This window comes from Carex rostrata, chromosome 6 (assembly GCF_964058835.1).
Source record: "Carex rostrata chromosome 6, lpCarRost1.2, whole genome shotgun sequence".
NCBI classification, from domain to species: Eukaryota; Viridiplantae; Streptophyta; class Magnoliopsida; order Poales; family Cyperaceae; genus Carex; species Carex rostrata.
This window is the reverse complement of record NC_135923.1, coordinates 13,491,655-13,503,964: the sequence shown is the minus strand read 5'-3', so window position 1 is coordinate 13,503,964 and position 12,310 is coordinate 13,491,655. Positions and strand designations below refer to the sequence as shown.

The following is a 12,310-nucleotide window of genomic DNA, read 5'->3' as shown; positions in this document are numbered from 1 at the left end:
GCGCGAAGAAAACGGGATTTAGTTGGTTTAAAGAGACGCACTGGTGCGGATGGACTCATCCGCACTGCGGGTGCCCCATCCGCACTGCGGGTGCCCCATCCGCACCGACCGAAAAATTTGAAATTTTTGCAAAAAATAAAAATCTTACCTCTGGTGCGGCTCATCCCATCCGCAGTGCGGGTGCTCCATCCGCACTGGGGAGAATTTTCGCAGTTTTTCGTCGGCAAAGCCCTCCAATGTTAGTTAATCGTAAATTTGTAAACTTGGTAAGTAAATTAAGTAAAAATAAATTGCAGAAAGTAAAGAAAAACCTTGGGTTGCCTCCCAAGAAGCGCTCAATTTTACGTCGTGAGCTCGACATGACTCGTGCTCACTATTGAGGTTGGGGGTCAACCAAGCGAATCCTTTCTTTTTCGCCTATTGGACTTGCATGATTGAAATGTTTGAGGCGTTGTCCATTAACTTTGAATGGTCCACTTTTATCGCTCAAAATCTCAATTGCGCCATGGTTGAACACCTTTATTACCTTGTATGGTCCGGTCCATCTTGATCTCAACTTTCCCGGAAAGAGTCAGAGTCTTGAATTGTACCATAAAACAGTATCTCCCTCCTTAAATTCTCGCCTTATTATGCGTTTGTCGTGCCACCTCTTCGTCTTCTCCTTGTATAGTTTGGCATTTTCGTACGCATTGAGGCGTAATTCCTCCAATTCGTGTAGGTTGAGGATCCTTTTCTCACCGGCGGCGCTTATGTCGAAGTTTAAGGTTTTTATCGCCCAATAAGCTTTATGCTCAAGCTCAACCGGCAAATGGCATGCTTTTCCATACACAAGTTTGAAAGGAGTCATACCTATAGGTGTTTTGAAAGCGGTCCGGTATGCCCACAGCGATTCGTCCAATTTGAGTGACCAATCCTTCCTTGATGTATTTACCACCTTTTGGAGGATGCTCTTTATCTCCCGGTTGGATACCTCCACTTGCCCGCTTGTTTGTGGATGGTACGGCGTGGCCACCTTGTGCTTGACTCCATACTTGAGTAGTAGAGCGTCAAATTGGCGGTTGATGAAATGAGATCCGCTATCACTTATCACCACTCGGGGTACTCCAAACCTAGGAAAAATAATCTTTTTAAAGAGTTTTCTTACCACGGTGGAGTCGGCGGTTGGGCTAGCTACGGCTTCTACCCATTTTGATACGTAATCCACTGCTACAAGTATGTACTTGTTGTTGCAAGAACTTGGAAAGGGACCCATAAAGTCGATCCCCCAAACATCAAATAATTCGACTTCTAGTATGGAGTTTAAGGGCATCTCATGTCTTCTAGATATGTTCCCGGTTCTTTGACATTTGTCGCACCTAAGCACATACTCCCTTGCATCATGGAAAAGTGTGGGCCAAAAGAACCCGGCTTGAAGGACTTTGGCGGCGGTTTTGTCGGTTGAAGCATGTCCTCCATAGGCGGATGAGTGGCAACAATGAAGAATTTGTTCGGTTTCTTCTTGAGGTACGCACCTTCTATGGATACCATCCACTCCTAACTTAAACAACAACGGTTCATCCCAAAAGTAATATTTCGCATCCGACAAGAATTTTTTCCGTTGTTGAAAAGTTAGACAGGGAGGTATTATATCACATGTAAGGTAGTTGACAAAATCGGCGTACCATGGTGCCTCGAGATTGTTGACTGCATAGAGTTGTTCATCTAGGAATGAATCGTCGATGGGCATGTCTTCCTCCTTAGATTCAATGGTGATGCGTGATAGATGGTCCGCCACCAAATTTTCAGTCCCCTTCTTATCCTTTATTTCTAGGTCGAACTCTTGGAGTAGGAGAATCCATCGGATTAGGCGTGGTTTGGCATCCTTTTTGTTTAGAAGGTATCGGATTGCCGCATGATCGGTGTATACAACCACCTTGGATCCCACCAAATAGGGCCGGAATTTGTTAATAGCGAATATGACGGCTAAGAACTCTTTTTCCGTGGTTGTGTAGTTCATTTGTGCCTCATCTAGGACCTTGCTCGCATAATAGATCACATGTGGCTTGTTGTCGATCCTTTGCCCTAGCACGGCCCCAACGGCGAAATCGCTTGCATCACACATAATCTCGAATTGCACCTCCCAATTTGGTGGTCGAAGAATGGGAGCTGAGATTAGTGCCTTCTTAATCCTGTCAAAAGCATCTATACAAGGCTTATCAAAATTAAATTCTGCATCTTTCATGGTTAAATTGGTAAGTGGTTTACAAATTTTAGAGAAATCCTTGATAAACCGTCGATAGAACCCGGCATGCCCTAAGAAACTTCTCACATCCTTCACGCAAGTTGGATATGGCAGCTTCTCTATCACTTCAACCTTTGCTTTGTCGACCTCCAAGCCTTTGGAAGACACCACGTGGCATAGAACAACTCCCGTTTGCACCATGAAGTGGCATTTCTCCCAGTTTAGTACTAGATTAACCTGTTCACAACGTTCTAAAACTTTGATTAGGTTAGATAAGCAATCATTAAAAGAAGTACCAAAAACTGAAAAGTCATCCATGAAAACCTCCACGGAATTTTCTAATAAATCCGAAAAAATAGCCATCATGGCTCTTTGGAAGGTTGCTGGGGCATTGCATAGACCGAACGGCATCCTTCGGTACGCAAACGTTCCATAAGGGCAGGTAAAAGTCGTCTTCTCTTAGTCTTCGGGGTGTATGGGGATTTGGAAGAATCCGCTGTACCCATCGAGGTAGCAAAAGTGTGTGTGATTGGCTAGCCGTTCGAGCATTTGATCCACGAATGGTAGAGGGAAGTGATCTTTTCGTGTTGCATTGTTGAGTTTTTGGTAATCGATGCACATCCTCCACCCGGTAACCACCCTTGTGGAGATCATTTTGTCATTGTTGCCTTTTACCACTGTTGTTCCTCCCTTCTTTGGAACTACATGCACCGGGCTTACCCATTTGGAGTCGGAGATCGGGTAGATGATCCCGGCGTCAAGTAGTTTGAGGATTTCCTTCTTTACCACCTCCTTAAGATTCGGATTGAGCCTTCGTTGAGCTTCAATGGTGGGCTTGTGGTCATCCTCCATTAGGATCCTATGCATGCAAAGGGATGGACTTACCCCGGTTAGGTCATCGATTGTGTATCTGATCGCTTTCCGATGAAGCCTTAGCTCGTGTAGGAGCTTCTCGGTTTGTTCTTTGTTGAGCTCGGAATTGACAATCACCGGGTAGGTTTCGTCTTCCCCCAAGTATTCATAGCGAAGGGTAGGTGGTAGTGGCTTGAGTTCGACCTTCGGTGCACCGGAATCGGTCGAAACTTCACAAATCTGAGCTGAAATGGCTGAGTGCAGGTGGCTGGTCCGCACTGGATGGTCAGTGCGGACGCACTGGCCTAAGGAAGTTGATTATGCAGCTTCAGGGGGCTCAGTGCGGATCACTTCATCCGCAGTGCGGGTGCTCCATCCGCACTGGGGAGAATTTTCACCATTTTTGTCGTTTTGAGACTCGGTTTCTTCTAGATCTGGGTCGAGTTGTTCCTTCACCATCTCTTCCTTCTCATGAGTAGCTAAAATGGAATCTAAAACATCCAATCTACAAATAGAATCATTGTCATTTGAAGGGAATTTAATGGCATCAAACATGTGAAAATTTACCTTTTCGCCTCCAATGTCAAAGGATATTTTGCCTTCTTTGACATTTATGTTTGCATCGGCTGTGGTTAAGAAATCTCGTCCCAATAGGAGAGGGGTATGGGTATCCTCCTCCATTTCAACTACTACAAAGTCTACCGGGACGAAGAACTTACCAATCATAACAATTACATCTTCCGCAATCCCTTCGGGGTAGCGTACCGTCTTATTGGCTAGTTGTAGTGACATTCTTGTGGGTTTCAAGTCAGCAAGTTTTAGCCTTTGATAGACGGTCTTTGGCATAAGGCTCACACTTGCACCCAAATCACAGAGGCACCTCTCGAATTTGGTATCACCAATTATACATGGAATTGCAAAACTCCCGGGGTCCTTCAATTTCGGAGGTAGCTTGTTTAAGAAAAGAGCGCTACACTCCTCATTAAGGGATACCGTACCTACTTCCTCAATTGATCTCTTGTTGGATAGTATGTCTTTCAAGAATTTTGCAAAAGCGGGCATGTGAGTAATTGCCTCGGTAAAAGGGATGGTGATATTCAATTTCTTGAGGTGTTCTACGAATTTGGCATATTGTTGGTCAAGTTTGTGCTTTACTAACCTTTGAGGGAAGGGTATAAACCTATGTGGTGGAATATACTTAGGAGTTTCAGTAGGTTTTACCTTGGCCGGGTTGGAATTACCCGGCTCTTGAGATTCTTTTGATGCCGGTGTTTCCGCATTGAGAGGAGCTGGGGGTGGTTGTGCTTCCTTTGGTGGTTGTAGCTGCTCTTCAATGATGGGCATCTTGGGTCCTTCGTACTCCGTGCCACTCCTCAAGGTTATCGCTTTTGCGTGCTCCCTAGGGTTGATGTCGGGCTTGCCCGGTAGTGTGCCTTGTTGTCGAAAGGATGAAGATGCTTGTTGTGCTATTTGTGTTTCTAGCATTGAGGTCTTGGTATCCAAGAGCTCAAACTTCGTCTTCAATTCTCTCAAGGAATCCGAAAAATCCGTGTTGGTGTTCCTTTGATATGCTATGAAGTCACTTTGTTGGGTCATCAAGCCTTGTATCATCTTTTCTAGGTTGTTATTTTGGGAGGCTCCTTGATACAAGTTTTGGTTGGATCTGTTTTGGTATTGATTGGAGTTGTCGTTTTCGGTCCTCCACTTGAAGTTCGGATGGTTCCACCTATTGTTAGGGTTGTAAGAGTTTGAATTGAAATTGTCATTTTGTCTAACCTTATTATAGATCGGGTAATTCCTCTTATCGCCTTGGTTATAGAACATGGCATTCGCTTGTTCTACCTCGTCACCTTCAATAAGGACTTGGCACTCGGCAATGATATGAGTTGCCTCTCCACATATGCCACATGGAGCCTTTTTCGTCACGGATTTGGCATTTTGCACTTGTGCCATTTGGTGTTGTAAGGCCTCCACTTGTGCTCTCAAGGCGGTAACCTCGTCGACTTTCAGGATGCCCGGTGTGGTTTGGGCTCGTCCCCCTCGCTCGGCCGTCCATTCCCTTTGGTTGATTGCCATATCTTCAATCATTGCCATAGCTTGTGCCGGATCCATTCGTGACATGTTAACCCCCTGCAGCTGAATTTAAATGAGTTTTAGTAGCTATTGTGCAACCCCCATAAAAGAATTGAAAGAGCAACCACATGTCAAGGCCATGGTTAGGGCATAAGCGTTGGAGCTCCGCCCATCGGTCCCATGCCTCGGTTAAAGACTCCCCCTCGGCTTGCTTGAACGTCGTGATCTTTGTCCGGAAATGTTGGGTTTTGGATGGAGGAAAGTATTTTCCTAAGAATAACTTTTCCATGTCGTCCCATGTCTCGATATGGTCCCGGTTGACGGTTCGTAGCCATGTTCTTGCATTGTCTCGGAGGGACAAGTGGAAACATTTGAGTTTTAGGTTGTCTAGATCATCTCCTTCTCGCGCAAAAGTGCCGCAATGCTCTTCGAAGACCGCCAAATGAGCATGCAGATCTTCATTTTGGGCTCCTCCAAATTGATTTTGGCTAAGTAGGTGGATGAGAGAGGGCTTGATGTCGCGTGGATCTTGATTGTGAGGGATGAAGCCAAAGCGGTGTCCTTGTTGACGGTTACGGCCATTTCCGTTTCCATTGTTGTTGTTATTGTAGTCGTGGTTCCTGTTAGGAGATAGTGTTACTCCTCGTACACGGGAACTTGCGTCATGAACAGATAGATCATCACGGTTGTCTTGTTCGAAAACCGGATTCTCTACGTGGTTATTGAAGTTGATGGGTAGAGATCGGGTGGCCATGCTTGAGTAAACTTCTTCTTCGTAATGGAGCGTTCCTAAAGGGGTTCTCCCAAAGCTCATAGAAAGCTGAAAAAGAAGTAAGGTTAGCTCTCAAACAAAAAGAAAATAAAATCTGAAATAAATTTGTAAAGTAAAAACTTAGAATTTAAACTATACTCCCCGGCAACGGCGCCAAAAACTTGATGTGTCCAAATGGTATGGTAAAAAGCTTCAGTACAACGATGTACTTTTTAAACCTTTAATACGTGTTTGAGTTGAATTGCAAGTGCACAATTATATCAAAGTAGTATTTGAGGTATCGAACCACAGGGAGTACGATAAAAAACTTAGTTTAAACTTTACTAATTAATTTCAGAGAATAAAGGAAATTAAAGTGCAATAAAAGTAAATTGGGGGGGTTTGTTCTAACAATTCCTAAATTTGGGTTCAATACCCGAATAGAGAGTTTTTAAAACAATAAGAGTAAATGAATGAAAGAAAGATTGGATTGCTTTCTAGATGAGAAGATCTAGGGGTCTTTGGTCTACATTCCCTTGCTAACTATATCTATTCGGTATTTGTTTAAGTTCATGTATGATTTGATGAGGTTTCTAACCTAATATGTCATTAAGGGTCACTTTCGTGAATTAATAACGTGTCTAAGTAATTCGGACTTCACGGTTAGGTCCTTCACCCTAGCTACTTAGACCATAAGCTCTTGTTAGTCTCTCCTCTCCTCAAATATTGATACTTCACGATTAAGTCCTTCATACCAATACCCGATTCGATTTGAGATGTCCTAATTAGGGTTTGCCTTCACGGTTAGGTTCTTCACCAAATTCCTAACCTTAATTTCTATAGTTCCGGCTTAGATTACAAATTGGTTACAATCCTAATCTAAACCTAGGGTATTTGCATTCATAAATGGTACTCTCCTCTCGTCCTAACTTCTTTGGATCCTTTGACAAAGAGATACCAAAGCGGGACTACAGCGATTTCAAGTACTAATTATGTAATTAACACAAATGATAAATCACAGAAATTAACATCAAATCCCAATAAAACAATCATAACAAAGACAAATAACCGAATAAGATACAATTAAACAAGTTCATGCATTGACCTAAACCCCTAAAGAGAAAACTACTCCCTCATGGAGAGATCCATTACAAAAATTGGCAAAGTAAGAAGAAATGAAATAAAGGAAGTAATTACACCCTTTGACAAATTAAAAACCTCTATCTTGCCGACTTCTTGCTCAGGAAACCCTTCTTCTCCTTGCTTGAAAGCTTTCCTTTTCTCCAGAATTTATCGCTAAGTATTGTGTATGTGAAGAGAATGAAAGAGATAGGGATGATGTGTGAGGTGGGAAGAGATGCCTTGAATGGAGAATAAACCCCCTCTTTTATAGCCAAGGATCATGCCCAATTAAGAGCCTACAAAGTGGAGTTAGTGGGTGCTATATCTGGATTGTTTCCCAGGATGCCTTGTCCACATTTGGCTGTAAAACGCGTCTATGAAGTGCCAAAAATAGAAACCGTGTTGAAATCATGTAAATTTGGCTTTTCTGCGGCTCCAGTGCGGATGGCCGATCCGCACTGCGAGTGGTCTCACCCGCATTGGCTCTAGTTTCCTTATTTATCTCCTGCGAATCAGTTGAATGCGGATGGTAGTGCGGATGGCTGACCCGCACTGCGGGTGGATTCTGGTTCTCTGAAGATTATGAAATCGGCTAAGTATTGAGTGCGGCTGGGCTCATCCGCACTGCGGATGGAAGTTCATCCGCACTAGGCTCGGACTTTTTCCTGCGCAGCGCTTGGATGTTGGAAATGCGGCTAAGTTCTCAGTGCGGCTGCTCTGATCCGCACTGCGGGTGATTTGATCCGCACTGGAGGGTATTTTCGCCATTTTTCATCATTTCCTGCAATGAAAAGCCTAACAACCGCAGTAGCTTGATTCTAGGTGTATTTAAATAATTTTATATTAAAAATACAAGATATTTGAGATTGTTTTATGATAAAATCTAGATCAAATGTGTATATAATTTATGCTTATCAATTATATGATGCCGCTCCGATCATTCTAATTAATAATGTGTTACCTTAGGCCTAAAAATATCGGGTGGGTGCGGAAGTAAATAGACGTCTCTCCAATGGAAACAAACAAGGCCATAAAAGAATCCAAAAAAAAAAAAAAAACAAGGCCATAAGAGAGAACGCAGGACTTAGCGAAATTTTTTGAAATCTCTCTCTTCTCTCTACCAAAACGATCCGACGCTCTCTCTTCCTTGCCACTGATTTGGTTTCGCTCTCTCTTCTCTCTAGGGTTTCGCCGATGCTCTCTCTTCCTTCCCCACCCCCTTCTCCGATTTGGTCCATCAGAGTCTCTTCCCCACTAGCGCTCCGATCTAAGTCGCCGCCGATCTTCTCTCTACTAGGCTGATTTGAAAAAGTGGTAAGTTCTCTGTTCTCTTCCTTCTCTCTACTAGGGTTTCATTAATTTGGTGATCACTATTACTAGTAGAACAAAGGGTTTAATTTGAAGGTTCATTGAATTAATTTTTTATCCTGTTAATTTAGGGTTCTGGGTTTACTGACAAAAGTCATGGTGCCTTATTTGAGTTCATTGAATTAACTTAGACTGAATTTGACCAAGTATAATCAGAAGGAAATAAGTCGAAGGAATTATAATCACAAGGAACTAACAAAAGTCATGGTGCCATTTTATTTCCTTATACTGAATTAACCCACCCCCTGACAGTCTGAATAAGTATTAATTTTTTAAGTTTGCTCAATTTAACTAATATTGAGATGTCGTGTTTAGGAACTGGAACTGCTGAAACTGCCAAACACCCAAACCAAGCTGGACCTGCTCAAACACCCAAATTTATAGTACAGGTACATCTGATTGCAAAGAAAAATGTTTATTCCGGATTAACATATGAATTTCAAACGTAAAGCTAAGTTTTACCCAGTTAAAAGGGGCATTATTTTAACATAAAATTTGTAAAATTGAAAGAGGTACATAGAGAGCTTGTGTACTGTTTTCCATATTCAAACCTAAATCCTTGTTTTTTGCTTTTGTAAATTTCAGGTATGACTATCTATTCGACCCAGATGAAGGTGAAGATTTGAAAGTGCCTTGTTTGTGGGGACCTCCTAATTGCAGAAATTAGGCTAGGTTTTCTTTAACATATATTTTTTGCATAGTTTTATTTCTTCAATAATCTTCTTGTCATAGTCAATCCTTAATTTTTTTTTTCCTTGTGAAGAATAATTCAATTCTAGTAATTCATTTGACTCTGGCTTACTGGAGCTTTATGTGTATTGTAGGCAGCCCTGCCTTCGGTGAAAAACATCCTGGTGCTAGATTCAAAAGGAAAGCATGTGGCAGTAAAGTATTACACTGATGATTGGCCTTTGCTCTCTTCAAAATTAGCTTTTGAGAAATCTGTCTTTACTAAGACCATGAAAATAAATGCTCGAAATGAAGGTAGCACCATCCTCAGGTCTGTTTTCTTTGTCACCGGAGGAGATGATGAAAATGAGCTCATTTTAGCGTCAATTCTTCAAGGTTTCTTTGATGCTGTTGGCACCATCCTCAGGTCTGTTTTCCTCGTAGTAAGTTTTATATCAGACTCCAATAGCCAAGAATATTAATAACTGGATACATACATTTATAATATCGTAGTGGTATATTTTCAATTCCTTGTACAATGAAGATATTGTTATGTAAATCTTTACTGATATTTGCCACTAGTACGGAAATTGACTAGTAATTTACTTGGAGGCCTTCTAGCTGGTATCTGATATTTGAGGTTCATTGATGCTATGAAAATGAGAAAGTCATGTGGTACCAGGGTAGCGTACCTGAGTGGCATGTTACTATTGGGTCTGTTTATACTGGTTCATTACTTTGATACTTTTTATTCAGGTAATTTACTGATGGATTGATTATTTATTTTGGATCTGGTACAGAAATAATATCGAGAAAAAGGCAGCACTTGAAAACCTTGATCTGATCTACTTATGCCTTGATGAAGTCGTCGATGGAGGGTAACTCTATGATTTCTCTTTTTATATTTGAGAACTATCTCTGTTTTCACTGAAATAATCAGAAATCGTGTATGCACTACCAATGATTTGTGTATATTGCCATTTTTCACTAGTTTTCAAATATCACCATACAAGGAATGTATATATGTGATAAAATATAATAACAGTCCTAATAATACAAAGGATTACCGACTAAAATATGGCGAGTTAGTAGATGAAAAATCTCAAATACTTGAACATTAAATATAAGATAAGATAAGAAAATGCTTTTGCTGGTGCCATGGAATTATTGGATGGTTAACTATATGACTTCTTTTATTTACGTTACACTTACATTCCTCATGCTATTTTTTTTTACTTTTGATGGTTTGATGTCTTGCAGTCATTTTGAAACTTATGGAGAGATCATAGATCTTTACATGCCAAAAGTAAGAAGATACCAACTGATTTGTTCTTTTATTAGGTCATATTTCTAATGTCTATCTCACTTCAAAGGATAATTTTTTAATGTACTTTTTTTTCCTTGTGCAAATTACAGGATCGCTTCAAAGGATCTATTTTTTTACGTCTCGTACTTCTCGGTAATTGTTTATCATTATGCCTACAGAAAACTCATAACAAGACCAAGTCAATGTTGCATATGATGATTAATGCTAATTACAAATTTTAGAATTATGCAACTAATTTGTTGACTGTAAATTATTGTAATTTTTTGTTAATGGGTGGTGGTTATATTTTTTGTACTGTTGTTGTAATGCTTTTTGGTATTTTAGTAAAATGTATGATAATACACTTTGTTGATTAATGCTTATTACATGTTATATCTATATTTCAATTTGTTCATGTAAATCTGGTTCAATGGAAATGTAATAACTTTTGGGTTGGTACTGTGTTGGTATCGGGTTGGTACCAAATTGGTACAACGAGAAAGGATTATAGAATTGGAGCATGCAAAAAGTATCAAAGATATCCTTGCCAATAGTCAGGTGGGACCACATTCATTACCCTTGCAAATAGTTAGGTGGGGTCCACATTTGTTTGTCTTGCAAATAGTCAGGTGGGGCCTACGTTTGTTACCCTTGCAACTAATCAAGTGGGACCCATGCAGGGCATCCTTGCAAATAATATGTGGGACCCACAAATGATATCCTTGCTTATACTCTGTGGGGCCTACGCTACATATCCTTGCTTATACTCAGTGGGACCCACAAAACATAACCTTGCTAATACTCAGTTGGGCTCCAAAAATCAATGTATTAGCAAGCGTAGTATTTGCAAGCGCCCCGCTTGCAGATACCCTGGACAAGAATATTAGCAAGCGTGGCCCTTGCAACAAATCAGAATCCGAGTATTAGCAAGGGGGCTTTAACCAACGGTAGTTATTGCAAGCGCCGCGCTTGCTAATGGCCTTTTTCGGGCTTGTAGCAAGGGCACGCCGTTGCTACAATCAAAATCCTACCGTTGCTAATATTGGGGATTCTAGTAGTGAACAATAGTGGACTTTCTCTGGAAATTTAGGACTTAACCCTGATATTTTTACAAAAATGCAACAGTTGTTTATTTTGCTTATATGTACATAAATTGACCATTAGTTTTATGTCCCTTTTGTTTTTTTTTCTTTGTAATTAACCTGTAACTTCATTTCTGGTAGCTATAAAAAGATAAACCATATATTGGTGTTCGTTATCGTATGTGTAATTAAATCAATTAGTATCTCACCAATAAGTACATAAGAGAATCTCCAATCCAGCAATTGAAATTAATTGTTAAATAACAATTATGAAAATTTTAGAAATTAAGCAATTCACTTCTACATTTGTACAATCAACCAAACAATTGATAATTAAACATTTGGCCAATAAGAATTAAACATTTGACCAACTCATCTTTAGAAAATAATTTTTTATTAAGCAATTCTTTCCAATAACTGCTAAATAAGCAATAGCCATACAACCCAGCAATTACAAAAATAATTGACACATCAACATAAGCAATCCATAAGTAATCACTGTTGGAGATGCTCCAAGAGATCTAGGGAAATTGGTCATTTCAAAATCAACAACTAATTTGATATTAATTATTTAGGTACACTTCTACTAGTCAAATTTGCACTGCATTTGAGTTCCCCTCTCTCTAGCTATCTCTCTCTCTCTCTCTCTCTCTCTTGATTACAAGATTTCATAACCCCCACCCCCTCCTTTATTTTGTTTTTGAAATACAATACTTTCTCTCAGTACCGTTCACCATCGATTATGCACCCGAAGCACACTTTGCTAATCTTTGCTCTTACATTATGGTTTCTTCTTTATAACTTGGGTGTCTCAGGTACCAAGCCAAATTCACGCCAACATCTAACCGTAAGTAAGATCCTTTCCT

General features: G+C 40.5%; 1 pseudogene; it reads right to left on the bottom strand.

Annotated features, from left to right (window-relative positions):
- Positions 1-571: 571 nt before the first annotated feature.
- On the bottom strand, positions 572-5,194 carry LOC144555646 (uncharacterized; annotated as a pseudogene).
- Positions 5,195-12,310: the final 7,116 nt, after the last annotated feature.